Source organism: Mus caroli, chromosome 8, assembly GCF_900094665.2.
Source record: "Mus caroli chromosome 8, CAROLI_EIJ_v1.1, whole genome shotgun sequence".
Taxonomy (NCBI): Eukaryota; Metazoa; Chordata; class Mammalia; order Rodentia; family Muridae; genus Mus; species Mus caroli.
In genome coordinates this window covers 6268636-6282770 of record NC_034577.1, presented here as the reverse complement: position 1 = coordinate 6282770, position 14135 = coordinate 6268636, and positions in this window count along the sequence as shown.

Sequence of the window (14135 nt, the reverse complement as noted above, 5' to 3'; positions counted from 1 at the left end):
AACTGATCTGGAAACTCCCTTCCTGCTGGCTAGATCTTACGATATGCAGGATGCAGGGTTAGAAAGGACAGCAGTGATCTCACCCAGCAGTTGAATCTGCATGCTGCAATACCAGCCTGACGGTCAAGATGTGCCCACTGGTACAATAATGACGTGACTGGTATGGCCTGACTCACCACTGTCTGAATGGATTCAAGGCTTGTTCCACTGGAGAGAATCTTATACCTGGTAGTATAATCCTGCCCAAAAGCTCACGGCTGCCGAGGTCATGGGCTCTGAGCTAGAACTTGCACCTATTATTTATTTTGCTAAATGACTGTATTGACAAGTTGTCTTCCTGATATTTGTGTTTATACCCACCCACAGATGCCGGCTGCTCTAAGTCCTGGAGGAAGCAGCTTGTTTGCAACAGGCATCAGTCAGGGCACTCACCAGCTGGCCAGAGTGCTGAAGATAAGGGGCCAAGTGCTCGGCCTTGGGTGGGGCAGTTCTATCACTTTTTTGTAAGGCTCAGGGAACCTCTCAGAAGGCTGCGTGGGAGGAATTTAAGAGCTAGATGATGGGGCAGAGGGCTGTGGACTATAGTCTTCTGACTGACATGGTACGATCATGAACCCACATCTACTTCAGTACAAGACCATCGTAGCCACATTTCTGGCATATATTGGGCCTGTCTCCTCAGCCTTTGGCATGTGAGGCTGCTGCGGAACAGTTGTTTAAGGATGTGGACGTTCCATGTTCCGTAGGATGACCGTACATCAGTTCACATACAGGAAATGGTAATTAGACTTAGCGCATAATCAAAACATAAAATAAGCAGGATATGAAACTGGAAGGGGCACATGATGGGAGTTACTGGAGGTAAATAGGTGCTGCATAGGATTTCATCTCTATGCACATAGGGAATTCTCAAGAGTAGAGATAAATTATAACTTAAAAGGACTGGCATTCAAGTGTCTGCAACATGATGATTTGGAATCTTTTGGGTAAATCCTGAGATGCCGTGAGGCTCAGTCACATGGCAGAACTGTTTTTAATTTCCTAGGGAGCCTTCACACCAGTTTCCACGGTGACTGGATGGTTTACAGTGCCAGCAGCATGTAAGGCTCCCGTGGGCCTCATCTGCAGAGCGCTTGTTTTAGCTGTTTTCTTGGTGATGGCCATTCTGAAAGGAGTGACAGGGACCTTGAAACGGTCAGAGCGACAGCCATTCAGTCACCCTCTTCATGCTGTGTGAACTGAGGAAGTTTGAGTCCTTTTCCTGCTTGAGTTTCTTTTCATATGGTACATAATTTTGGAACCCGAGAAAACAAAAGAAAACAACAACAACAAAATACCATATACCCGTTCTTAAGAAGTAACTAGTATAAGAACTATTGTAACACTGCCCTCAAATTAGATGAAAATGGGAGACGGTAAATTTAGCATCTCAAAGTTTAAGAAGATGTTCAGGAGGAGCTACTGTAGGCAGAGAACTCTATATGGGACTTAGCAGAGTCGTGGAGTTAAGTAGGAAGGAGGAGGAGGGGAAGAGGAGGAAGAGAGAGAGACAGAGAGACAGAGAGAGAGGGGGGAAAGAGAGAAGAGAAGGAGGGAGAGAGGGAGGGAAGGAGAGAGAGGAGCAAGTGGAGAAAGAAGAGAAGAAAGCAAAGAAGGAAGACAAGGAGGGAGGGAGGGAGGGAGGAAAGGAGCAAAGGAAGGCTCTACAGTGAGGAGAGAGGAGTTGAATGAAGAAATGGAACTGGGAGAGGGAGGGAGGAAAGCAGGTGAAGAAGGAAGGGAAGGAAGAAAGTGGGCAGGAGGGAGAGGGGAAAAATGGGTGGAGAGAAAGGAAAGGCAGGAGAAAAAGATTAGAGGGAGGAAAGGGAAAGAGAGAAGGATGGGGATGAGGGAAGGATAGAGGAGTTGAGAAAAATGGAAATAGAGAAGAGGCAACCATCTCGGGTACCACTCAGGGCTTGTGGGAGGTCTGCTTGGCTCTGCCTCTGCCTATGCAGAGGAGACTCTGGGACTGATAAGGCTCCCTGCCTGGGCTGCACCCCCCCCCAACCCCATGTATCCTGCAATGTGATCTGCAGATGGCGCTGCTCCTCTTGGACACCATATGCAAAGCACAGTGGACCTGTGCTTGCGGCACATAGACCCCGTGGTGGGTCAGGCATCCTTGCTACATCCCCACGTTGGGATTTAATGCTCAGGAAAGTAAAACAATAAAGGGAGAGGCTTGGTTTTCTGATTTACTATCGAGAGACAGTTCTACAGGACACACGAATTCACTTGAGCAGTGAATTTGCTCTTCCTGAGGTATTTCCTACTCTCTTCCACACATAGCGAGCCGCCCTTTGTCATCCCATTCTCTCAAATACAAAACAAGCTTAAGGTGTGATTATAAGCATGGAATCCAAAGAGGAGAGTAAGAATAAAGACCCACTCACCAGCATGAGAAAAATGCTCACGTACGTCTGAAAGAAACAGGCCACAAAACTCCTGGTAGGAATCAAAGAAGACATAAATAAACAAACAGGCTGTACTCCTGTGTTTCTAGACTCAGAGAGGGCAATTTTCCCCAATTTGATTTGTAATTTCAATTCAGTCCATAGCAAAATTCCACAGACTTTCAGTCCATGGAAAATAACAAACAAGTTTAAATCAAAAGAACCAAAGAAACCTGGGAACAGACAAAGCCAGGGGACTTCCACTTACAACCTCTTCATCTGAGTCCTCGGCTGTCGAGTCAGTACACACAGACATATGGACAAATGGGACAGAACTCTGGGTCCAGAAATACATATTTATATTTATAGTCATTTTATTTCTGACAAAGGGGCCAAAAATAATCACTGGGGGAAGGAGAGTCTGTTCGCCAGATGGTGCTGGGACGAACAGATACCATATGCAACATCAGACCACACCTTGCACCACCCACGAAATTCACTCAAAGCAGAGACTTCTGTGAGGTCTCTGAAACGGCCACCTGTGGAAGAGAACACAGGAGGGTAATTTTCAGCCTTCATGTTAGGCAACAGTCTCTCAGACAGGATGTCAAAGGTACAGTTCGTCCAAGAAGGATGATAAACCCACCAATGTTCAAAATTCACATAACAAAAGGCTAGCATTCAGTAAATAAGATGTACATTAGATGGAAGAAACCCCTGCATGGCAGCAATCCGATAGAGAATTACAAAGAACACTCACAGCTCCATAAATCTATTAAAAAGAAAGAAAGAAAACAGGGAACGGTAAAGACAAACGCACACAAGGCTTTGCGCCTCTGGCTAGCATACCCAAGAGACAGTATTTGGCGTCATTAATCATTTGGAAAAGGAAATTAAACACACAATGAGAAACCACTTCACACCTACAGAGATGTTGTAACTAACTACACATTCTGAAACAAATGTTGGTAAGACCACGGTGGAGCAATGCTTCACGCACGTGTTTCTGGGACAGGTCACATGGCGTATCTTCTTTAGAAAACAGTTGGGCAAGTTGCTCACAAAGGTAAACAAGAACAGCAACAACACACTGTAGGATCCCAAAATCCCACTCTTAGACGTCTCCTCAAAACCAGATCAAGCAGGCCAATGTTCCAGCCCTAAGTGGGGAGGACTCAAGAGGTTCACCCTCAGCTGAGGTAGTACTGACTTGTTGGGGGTGGGTAAGGTTTTTTAAATATGTGACAGTCCCTTGAAGGTTGATCTTACACCAGTGGATGGCTCCACTCTCATGTGGTTATGGATAGTATAAGCTAGACCCTGTGGGTTATTTAATAAAAAATATTATGAGGAACAAAATTATGCCCACATTAATTTGTACACATGAATATTCATAGTACGTTTCTAGCAATATTCCAAAGTGGGAAAGTACATTAACCCTGTAGCAAACAGGGCCAAAATAATATACAACACAGAACAAGTCATTTATGAGAACAAAGAACTGAGGTCCTCCATTGTGAATGAGGATGCTAAGCTGGAAAAGCCACACATCAGAGAGCATGAAGCCCACAGCTCCAGTGTTGTCAAATGTGGACTCCTGGTTCAGTTTGCTGTGAATGGACAGCCGAGCTTTCAGCAGACACGTGAGACACTCTGGGCCTGTTTTCCATGCTAGCTTTCTCATGTGGTAAAATAACTGAAGTATACCTCTGTAACAGGTAAATTTCTTGGCATATCAAATGTTCCTCAGGAAAGTAGTATACATCTGTCAGATTTATTAATATGGGCATTAATTGTTTTTTTTTCCCCTCTCTCCAACAGAGGCTAATAGATCAAACATGACTGACTGCCAGGGCAGGGTCTGCTTATCTGTCTGTACAGGGTGATTGATTGCAATACATATAGTTTGTAACTTCCTGTGATCTTCATAACCTTACTTCCCCAGTATAACCCTAGTATTAATAATTGGAGAAATGGCGAGATCACTTTTCTATTTGGCAATCCTCAGTTCATGGTTGTATTAGTAAGGGTTTTACTGTTGTGAACAGACACCATGACCAAGGCAACTCTTATGAGGACAACATTTATTGGGTCTGGCTTACATGCTCAGAGGTTCAGTCCATTATCGTCAAGGGAGGAACATGGCAGCATCCAGGCAGGCATAGTGTAGGAGGAGCTGAGAGTTCTTCATCTTTATCTGATGGCTGCTTGCAGAATACTAGCTTCCAGGCAGCTAGGTTGAGGGTCTTAATGCCCACACCCACAGTGACACACCTACTCCAACAAGGCCACACCTACTCCAACAGGGCCACACCTTCTAATAGTGCCATTCCCTGCGCCAAGCATATTCAAACCATCACAATAGTGATGTCAATAAAAAAAATGGGGTTTGTTATAAAGTCAATTTTGAATTACTACTGGATATATCAGTGCTAACATTTTCATCTGAGAATAGTAATTATTATGTTTTTGTCTATAACTTAAATGCTCCTTTGGTAATTCTCAGTTACAAATTTGGTGTAGTAAGTCTGTATACCTATAAAGAATGTTGGCTGTGCATCGTAGACAAAACAGAAAAGAGAGAGCATTTGGTCTGCCTTTTGCTAGAAAGACCATGGATGTGGAAGCAGAGAGCGAGCAGTCTCCCTGTCAGAAGTAGCACAGATCGGTGCTAAATAAACATTCAGGGCTGTGTAAGGAAACAGAATGTGGTCCTGTGATACCATGCAGGCAGTGCTAGCTCTGAGCACAGGTCCTGCAGTCCCACCAGACCAGACCCAGATGGGCCAGACTTGGTTTAACACTCTGCTGCCATCTTGACATGATTAATAACATCTTAGCGGGGAGCCCATATTTTCATTTTTGCACCGAGTCCTGCAAATTAGACAGGCAGAACTGAAAGAAATCCTGTCAGGAGGAAGGTGGCCCTTCCCAGACTCATTCTGCCTTAGTTGATGTCCTCTGTGGAAATCTTTCCTCCTCTGGCCTGTTCATCTAGATGAGCAAAAGCAGATGCGCCTTTTGATTGTGTCCAAGGGAGCCAAGGATTTTGTGTAAATGTCTAACTGAGAATCACTATTTTATTCCAAGTACCGAATTCTTTGCAGATATGAAATGAGACACCCAGATACTTTGGTCATACATGTGTGTGTTTTCATTTGTGTTTGGGTGCGTGTGTGTGCATGTGCATGTGTGTTCACATGCATGTGGACACCTGCACATGTATACATCAGATTCTTTTTTTCCCACTTACCGATATTAGCAGATGTTTTTTCATATAGTATATTTTGATCATACTCTTTTCTTTCTTCCAACTCCTGAGATCATCATTACTTCTCTATCAACCTATGTATCACCTCTCTTATAAAATAAAAATAAAAATGAACAAAACCCCTCAGTAATACAAAAACTATCAAAAAGAAACAAAACAAGAAGCATACAGAAAACACAGAGTCCATTGTGTTCTGGAAGACTTACCCCTGGTATGGGGCCTGCCTTGGAGGGCTTGATACACCCTGTGTCATTCCAGTGGAGAACATTGAGTTTTCAATGTTATACCAACAGGTATCAACTACAAAGAGCTTCTTGGTTAGCTGTAGGACTTTGTGTCAACTTCCACTTCTTTATGGTGGAGTATTATCAGGCTTAAGCTCATGAAAATTCTTTTGTATTATCACATTCTTTCTCTGTGATATCATGTGCTTACCAGCCTTGTTGTGGTCTCAAACATACCTTTTCCAAACACACCACATGCACGCATGTGCACGAGCGCGCGCACACACACACAAAATCATCCTGTTTTACTTTCACTTTTGTAAAATAATGGAGCCAGTTAACTCCATGACATTATCTTCCTTCCTCTACTTGCTTAGAAAAGCAAAGCCTCGTGCACGCCTTTGGTTTAGTCTTTGCGGATCTCCAGGTTCTTACTGAGTAAGACAACACAGCACAGACATCACTGCTGGGCACACACACACACACACACACACACACACACACACACACACAGGTTTGTCTTGGCAGCCTTGGCAGATATGATGTGCACCTGTCAGCTTGAAGGCAGAGAAGGGAAGAGCAGTTCTCTGTCGGCTCCTTGCTGGAGGCTAATTCACCTTTAGTTGAGGCGCATGAGCAGAGAAGCAGGAGACGGAAGAGGGCCTGGTAGGATAACCATGTTTTTTCTTTTCTGAAATGAAATCTATAAATGATGCTGTGGTAAACACCCTCCGGAAAGGATAGGCTGCTTTCTACTGAGACTGAACCACTGCTCATTCCCGGGAAGACCATGACTGAACCATAAGTGGATAGCACATGCTCAGAAGATGTGCACTTCCTAAGTCAAGGTTGTCGCTCTTTCAGCTTCATTTTAAATAACTCTCTTTCCTCATCTTTGTCGCCCTTCCCCATCCTTTGCTGTTATTGTCTTTGTGTGTTTCTTTCTCTCTGTGTGTGTCTCTTCATGCAGAGAGAGAGATTATATATAATTTATATGTGTATAATAACAGCATGTTGATTGGATCAGCCTTCCCCACCCATGAGATAACATGTGTCATCAGACACAATCCATTTCTCAAGTGAAGCAGGGGCCTCAGCTCAGCGGTGGATTAATCAATTCTCTTTCATAGTCTTTCTGTGAATGCACGGTGGCTTAGCCTCTTTAGTAGAGAGCAGCTCTGTTCAAAATGGTGTTTAACAGAGCTTCATTTAAAGACACACACAATCATGTTGATTTATTTTCACTTTTGTAAAATAATAGAGCCAGTCAACTACATGACATTATATTTCTTCCTTCTTCTACTTGCTTAGAGCAGCAATTCCTATTGCAAATATATATTTAATTTTGCCATGGCTGAAGCATAGAAGGTAGCACCTGGTAGACCCTAGGGTAGGAACTTTGGCATGTCACAAGGTAGCTGAAGCAGATGGACATCCAGACATCCAGGCTATGCATCTTTTCTGTGTCCTTCTCCTGTAGAGCCAGCTCAGTGGGCCTCATTCTGCAGCAAGCAGCCCCCACCTCCTCAGCTCTGGTCACTGTATTCCTCCTGACTTGCTCAATTCACATACTTTAGGTGCAAACTTCACACGTAAGCTTTCTATTCTTGATCACGTCTACCTTTTAAAGATTATGTTCCATTGAATTAGTGAGATACATACAATCCACAACAAAAAAAATGCCATTTTCTAAACAACTGTCAGAGAATGACCTATGGTTGGGTTCATTTTTATCATGTCATCAATACGACTCCATTGCACATATCAGGGCACTAATTAGAAAGATGAAATCAACAGCCATGAGAGAGAGAGAGAGAGAGAGAGACAGAGAGAGAGAGAGAGAGAGAGAGAGACAGAGAGACAGAGAGTTCCTGTGGCCAGGTTCAGTGCTGCTCAGGTGGCCGCTGGCTATCTAGGGCATTGCTTGGCTTGTAGGCCTATCACTCCATCCCCGGGTCCCCATGGGCAGCTTCCTGTCTTCTCGGATCGCTCTCTTCTGTGCTTCCAGGCACAGGGGCTTAAGGGCTCATTTCCATCCTGAATTCATGTTAGTGTGGCTCATATTTGTAAGACGCTTCCCAAAGAAGGCGACAGTTTGAGGATATAAGAGTTGAGAGTTCAGCATGTCTTTTCTTTGTCAAAGACATAACTTAAATCACAACAGACACGTTCTTTAACAACTTTACTTCTATTCCCCTATAGTCATATTTCTAAAACCGCTTCTCACTGGCAGCAATAGCATGCCTTAAATCCCGAATAGCTGACTTAAATCTTTCATGTAAATTTATAACTTGATGATAAGGTTTTAGTACACAAAATTATCTGATTTTTTCTATAGATTTATTTATTATTTTTTCTTTTTTTATTAGATATTTTTCTTATTTACATTTCAAATGTCATCCCCTTTCCCAGTTTCCACCCTCCAGAATCCCCCTAGCCCATTCCTCCTCCCCCTGCTTCTATGAGGGTGTTCCCCTACCTACCCACTCACCCCTTCCCTGTCCTGGCCTTCCCCTACATGGGGCCATCGAGCCTTCACAGGACTCTCCTCCCATTGATGCTTGACAAGGCCATCCTCTGCTACATATGCAGCTGGAGCCATGGGTTCCTCCATGTACACTCTTTGGTTGGTGGTTTAGTCTCTGAGAGCTCTGGGGTGGGGGTGGTCTAGTTGGTTCATGTTGTTGCTCCTCCTATGGGGCTGCAAACCCCTTCAGCTCTTTAGATCCTTTCTCTAGCTCCTCCATTGGAGACCCTGTGCTCAGTCCAATGGTTGGCTGTGAGCATTCATCGCTGTATTTGTCAGGCTCTGGCAAAGTCTCTCAGGAGAGAGCTATATCAGGCTCCTGCAAGCAAGCTCTTCCCAGCATCCACAATCGTGTCTGGGTTTGGTGACTGTATATGGGGTAGATCCATAGTTGGTATTGTGATTTATAAGAGGGTGGCTCCCAGAGGCTCATATGTCTGAATACTTGATCCCCACAAGATGGTGGGACTGTTTGGGAAGAACTAGGTGGTGTGGCTTTGTTGAAGAAAATATTGTCACTAGGGATGGGCTTGGAGGTTTCAAAAGTTTATGGGCTTATGAATTGAAGAGGTAAGCTCTCAGCTACTGCTCCTGTCCCATGCTTGCTTGCATGCTGTCATGATTTGCATGTCCTGGAATCTAACTCTCTGAGACTATGGACCCACAGTAAGTGCTCTCTTCTCTAATTTGCCTTGGTCCTGGTGTCTCTTCCCAGCAATAGTCAAGCAGCTCAGATACCTGGGTCTTCACTAACATTTCACAATCATCATGCATGCCAAAGTCAGTGTGCATTTCTAATTTGTTTTGAATAAATTCCACTTAAAGCTAGATGCCATTGTGCCGGTATTATCAGCAACAGCATCTGGGCAGCGTTCAAGCATCAGATGAGATTAAAAATGAGATGTAAATAAGACATATCTATAAAGTCAAAGCCAGTGGCTTCAGTCCTTTAAAGCACCTGGATGAGTGTGCCTTCAGCTACATCTTGCTTTGTCTTCATTAACAAAATGATTATTTCATTTTATACATTATTTTTTGCATACAGTAATAGAAGGGTATTTTGTGCCACAAAATTCTAGTAAAGTACCCCCCCCCATTTTTGCAAGAGTCCTGAGCATAAGAAATGCTAAAATTCAAAGGGCAATCAATCGTCAGCAAAATTGCCACCTCTCTTTAGCTCAAATGCTTCTGTGATTAATGGTCCGGCTGGCAATCACCAGATTCGAAATGAAAAGCAGTGAAGGGCTGACCGTAATGTGCGGTCTGTTCTATCACTGAGACGAGAGGGGCCCTGTGCTCAATATGTCCCATGTGCTGTTGTGTCTGTGACTTCCGCTGGATTAATCTAAGGAAAAGGTGTGACTTCAATTTAAAGCTCAGAGCAATCAGCCCTAATAACAGAAGTGACTGGAAGCTGGTACTTGCTTTTTCCTGCCTTCATCTTTTGTTTGAACATATTAATTTCCAAGGAAACAGGATGAAATGCAGGAATCAAGCCCCAAACTCTGCCTGGGTGAAGAGCAGTGAACATGCACTGGATGTGCAATGCCTCAATCCAGTGGGCAAAGTTTGCATGAAGCATGTTTTCCTTGGCGTGGTGTGATTAAGGATGAGAACCACTGATGCTTTGAACTGAGAGGACCTGGAACGATCCCCCTCATCAGACTGATGATTGCCCTGGTGAAGATGTTGGGCCCTACTTGGTAGGTTGCTGTTTGAGTCATTTAAGATGATCTCTTGGAGTTCTTTGGTTCCTTTCCACATGTTTCCAAATGTAAATACACTGTCATCCAAAATCCTCCTTTGTGCCTTCTTGTATGTGAGTTTGATTCTGAACCACAAGTGGTTAGTTTAAAGAAAATCATTCTTTCAACCACCTCAGCCCCCCCAAAAGTCTCAGCAAACCCATGCAAAGCCCCATTTTCAGGCCTGGCTGACACAGTCAAAGCTCATTCCAAACACAGCGGCAAGTGAAAGGAAGTGGAAACACCTGGTAGCATTCAGAAGCCTAAGGACGGTAAGAATTAATTCAAGGCGACACCTGGTGCATGCTCTAAGGAGGTTAAGCACCGCCAGAGACACTACATTGTAATAGTGTTCTATTTGAAAGTGCAAACAAACTATAAGAGACTTTCATGAAGTAGTTTCTAAATTTCGGTTTTGTTTCATCTTTGATGCTTGTGAATTCGAAAACCAAGTATAAACACTGGAAGGAAGAAGCAAATTGTCAAAAATGATAAATTCTGGAAATAATGTATCGGTTTCAAGATGAGTATATTTAATATACACATGCACAATTGAGTAATTTCAAGAAAACAAGTTTAGACCTATTTGGCAAAGCTTTGATTTCATTCAGAAACCACAATTTACTGATTATATCTGTCTTTCACAAGGAAAATTTGTCTTAAATATGTATTTAAATATTTATTCAGTTAAAATTAATTGGTTTTATTTATTTAAAAAAATTTAAAATACATTTAAGGTATGTCAGATAACTCTTTAGTATATGTTCTCTGTAGAATTATCTTAATATGTCATCATTAGCATATGGACCAATTATATAAAGTATAATAGTATTTTGCTATACTTAATTCTTAGATCACAAAAGCAAGTTCTGGGCCACCCAATGTTGAGAGATTATGATAAGTGGGACATATGAGTAGGTCATAATATCTGGGTCACAAACTTTGCTACATCAAGACCAGCTTTAGACTATTGCTCAAATGGGAAGGCAGAACATAGAGCCTGTGAACTCATTCTGCTGGCATATTACGGAGACCCCAACAACACTTGGAGCTTATGGTCTGTTTGTTTCTCTCCTATTTGGTAGCTTGCTGTTTGGGTAGGCCTCTTGCTTCATGATGTGATGGAGACATTCCCCAGTCAGTCTGCAAGATGAAAAGCCTGAGCTTTCAAATGCAACCACAAGGAGGCTGGAGAGATGCCTCAATGGTTAAGAGCACTCCCTGACTGCTCTTCCAGAAGTACTGAGTTCAATTCCCAGCAACCACATGGTGGCTCACAACCATCTGTAATGAGCTCCAATGCACTCCCTGTTCTGGTGTGTGTGAAGACAGCTACAGTGACTCAAATGCATTAAATAAATCAAATGCAACTGCAGCACACTAAGCAGAGGAAAGCTCATGAATTTGAGGGGAGATGGAGTTGTGAAAAGAGTTGGAGGGAGGAGGGGGGTAAAAGAATGTAACTAATGGGGTTTTATCCATATTTTATCTTGTGAAGGACAGCCATACAATGCTCCACTCAGGTTGAAGAACACAATGTAGGTTCAGCATGCAAGCATTCCCTCCCTGAGATCAAGAAAGACTGTTTATGACATAGTCTAACCAAATGTGTTTGTGGACTAACTTTATATTTTAGGCATACTGTTGGATCATTTTAAAATCAGCACTGCGCATCTTTATGATTTAAGGATATAGAAATAAGTACTATTTCAAGAAAGTGTGTGTACTGAGTCTGGAAGATGGGGAGGTTGCAGGCTCCTGCAGAGGTATGGCCAATGAAAGAAGACTCAGGAGGCAGCCACAGAAGGCTGGACAGCATCCCTGATGGAATTGGCGCCTTAGGCAGAATCTCCCGACATGCCACTGGGTTTGTTAGACACATTTTCCCCTTTTATAAAATAAGGCTGATGGTCAATGGCATGGTTTAATGCAGCAGTTCTCAACCTGAGGGTCACGTCCCCTTGTCACATGGCTCCCCTAAGACCATCAGAAAACATAGATATTTACATTATGATTCATAGCAGTAGTAAAATTACAGCTATGAGGCAGAGATGAAATACTTTTATGGCTGGGGGTTATCATAACATGAGGATATGTTAGGTAGATTGAGGAATGCTACCTAGTGGATAGAAATATTTACCTCACTACCCGAGTTCAACCCCTGAGACCCACGTGGTAGAAGGAGAGAAACTGACTCCTGTAAGCTGTTCTCTGACCTCCGCATATGCATTGTTGCACACATGCATGTGCATGTGGGCACGTGAGCTCACACACACACACACACACACAATGAATACAACTAAAATAAGGATACTTACTTTAACTTTTATTATTCTTCATACCCTCTGGATTATTCTGCAAAGATATACAAAGATAAGTCATCGAAGATGGAGCCCACTCCTGGCGCTGTTACCAGGGCCGAGAACCCGAGGCTAGACAGGACATGGCCCTTGGAGAGCACCTCCTTCCCTTACTGTGCTAAATGAGCATTTTAGTTGACCAGCTCCTAATGACATCATTAGACCCTCATCAGCCAGGCTTCGTTTTGCAGCAGACGGTAATTAACACAGAGGCCCACATCTGGTCAAAGTGTAGATAATACGAGAATAGGGAGTGCTCAGGTCTAAATGAGGTGTCTATATCACATCCTGTCCTGACAGGTTCCAGGGATCATTGCTGAGGAGAGAGCAGAAAGTTGGTAAGAGCCAGAGGTAGTGAATGATTACAAAGAAGCACTTTTAGTACAGTCTCTAGACACAGCTGGGCGAGTTTGCCTATGAACTCATAGAGACTATAACGGCATACATAAAATATGGCTAAGCTCAAGCCAGACAAAATCCTAGCATGAAGTGGGTGTAGACAGGCACAAAGTCTCACCCCTGACCAGGGAGCTATTGACAACTGATAGCTTTGGGGAGAGGGGAAGTTAGTTCTCTCTAAATGCATAGCCCTTGATAGCTTAACCACACTCCAGTAGATAGCCCCACATTCAAGAGTACTTCGTCAGCACAAATTGTACTTGATGGGTTAAAAGAAAATGAAGACCCAAAGTTGAGTGGGTACAGAAGGAGATATCGAGCTGGGGGAGTTGGGGAAGAAGGGTGAATACGATCGGAATATAACATATGAATTTTTCAAAGAATTAGCAAACATTTTAAAAGAAGAAAGATGCATTGAATGAAGATCAGGCACCGATATGCTTTTCAGAAATGCAAGATAAAGTGATGAAATGATGTACATATTCTGAAATAAATCAAGATAAATACGAGCATTAGTATATATAAATGTTTTCTTTACTAGTGCCCGTTGCGTTTGCATCAGCATCAGTTTGTGATTCTGCATCTGAAGTCCTGCAGATGAAAGGCTTGATGATGCTCTTGGAAGCTCCCAGAGCCAAGGTCATGCAGGTTGGGACACAGCCACATTGTTTCACTCCCTTCTGCTACTTCCTGCATCAGAAACTTCAGGTATTTAAAGACTAAATCCTAGGTAAAAACAAGTGAGAAGTACCACCACCATCATCATCAACAACATCATCATTATTATAATTGAGCTCAAATAAATATAATATATAATATAATTAATAATATATGTTATTAGATATAATATACATATAATATATGTATCTTAAGTATGATATACACATAATAAAGTATATGTTGCTCCCCTAAGTAGACCAAGCATTATATACACTGTCCATCTTTTCGGTGAGGGAGTAACCTTGCTGCTGGATCCTCAGTAAGTCACTGCCAGCACACACTAACCTTGTGTCTAACGACTTCCAGCTGATTTCTGCATTGGTGCTGATAGTGTCCGGTTTTGAACTGGCCCAGGCTGGGTAGGAGCTATCAGCTGGCAGCCCACAGAGTTAGAGAAAGGGGTAACAGGGATTCTGTAGACCCGATCTCTCCGTGCCATCACTAGACATCTTGA